The 1,595-nt window shown below is 42.1% G+C and overlaps 1 long non-coding RNA gene across 1 annotated transcript in view; it reads left to right on the top strand.

Annotated features, from left to right (window-relative positions):
- LOC107181579 overlaps window positions 1-126 on the top strand; it is a 20,297-nt gene extending 20,171 nt beyond the window's left edge. Inside the window, exon 4 of the long non-coding RNA XR_001512239.1 lies at window positions 115-126. This is a non-coding gene — a long non-coding RNA (uncharacterized LOC107181579). The remainder of the gene's footprint in view (window positions 1-114) is intronic.
- Window positions 127-1,595: the final 1,469 nt, after the last annotated feature.

Below are 1,595 nucleotides of genomic sequence, written 5' to 3'. Positions count from 1 at the left end.
ACTTAGTTAAGGGGTTTTATTCCCTCCCTAACTTCAGGGGAAAATCCCTACTGGGGGAAACAACCTTTCTCGAGAGGTGACCTTCGTTAAAACACATAGTGCCAAGAAGGTGAGCAAACATATTAAGAACAGTATGCCATATACACCAGGTCCCTTGAAACAGCAAGGATGGACCAGCTCCCGGCAAATATGGTGTAGGGTAGAACTGGTCACATTCAAAAGACCAACATTGTAATTTAGGGTGAGCCTTTGGGTCATGTGGTATTTATTAGTCAACCTGGGGATTGAGATCAACCATGTGGGTAGTAACTGGATCATGCTTAGATATGGAACCCTAATAAAAACTCTGGGCCCGCCCAGCATGGCTCAGTGGTTGAGCAACGACCTATGAAACAGGAGGTCACAGTTCGATTCCAGGTTAGGCCAAATGCCTGGGTTGCAGGCTTCATCCCCAGTGTGGGTTATGCAGGAGGCAGCTGATCAGTGATTCTCTCTCATCATTGATATTTCTATCTCTCTCTCCCTTCCTCTCTGAAATCAATAAAAATATATTTTAGAAAACCCATGAAACTAAAAAAACAAACTCTGAATGCTGAGGCTTGAGCAGGGTTCCCTAGCTGGTGGTTCTCCATGAATATTGTTACAGTTGACACTAGGAAAGTAAAGTGACCTGGCTCCTCTGGGAAAAGACAATGGAAGCTCCACATTTGCTACTTCCTCAGACTCTACCCTAGCATATTTTCCTTGGCTAATTTGAGTCTGTTTCCTTTACCTCTAATAAACCATAATTATGAGTATAATATCTTTCAATAAGTTTTATGAATCTTTAAGGCTAATTATCAAAACTGAAGGCAGTTTTAAAAACCCCCAAACCTGCAATTGGAGTCAGAAGTGAGGGTAGCCTTGTGTGGACTGCCTGCCTCCTGGCTTCAAAGATGGCTAAACTCTTGTAGCTGTGGCTGACACCTTGATTGCCACCTATGAATAATATCTACATTTCCAGGAAAAATCAACTATTCTCTTTTACATTTTTATAAGTAATAAGTAATATGTCATCACCTTTAATGTGTCACAGAAAAAGAACTGGGATATAGCTGCCTATATCTTAGAAGCAGCTTCCTCCAGGGAGAAAAATTTCACCCCACTGATAAAACAGTGTAGTGCTTCCTGCTCTGCTTCTAGAGACAACTTCTTTTTCTTTCATTACCTGGTTCTCCCTTTTTCTGGTGCCCATTCACCTTATAGATCCTTAGCCTTATTTCTAAAACGTTAGTAATATTTTGTTTAGCCCAAGATATTTTCTTTGGAGAGAGTTAGCTATACAGGCACTGTGGTGAATAAACAGTGTGGATCCAGATGGAGGGAGCCAGACCTGAGATGTCTTAAAATGAGGCTTGTCCAAGAAAACTGCCTGGAGGGCTCAGATGACATCAACACAGAGGCTAGACAAGGGCCACTGGAAAGCAGCTGCAAAGGGGAGGCCCAAATTGGATCAAATCTCTTTCTTGCTTCAAATCCTTCAGTGGCCTCCTACTGTACTTAAGAGTGAAATCTAAACCTCTCACATTCTCTATTTGACCCCTTGCTGTGTCCAA

The sequence above is a fragment of the Myotis davidii genome, unplaced genomic scaffold, assembly GCF_000327345.1.
Source record: "Myotis davidii unplaced genomic scaffold, ASM32734v1 scaffold269, whole genome shotgun sequence".
Classification (NCBI taxonomy): domain Eukaryota; kingdom Metazoa; phylum Chordata; class Mammalia; order Chiroptera; family Vespertilionidae; genus Myotis; species Myotis davidii.
The sequence above is the reverse complement of the archived record's forward strand: the minus strand, read 5'-3'. Positions and strand labels throughout refer to the sequence as shown.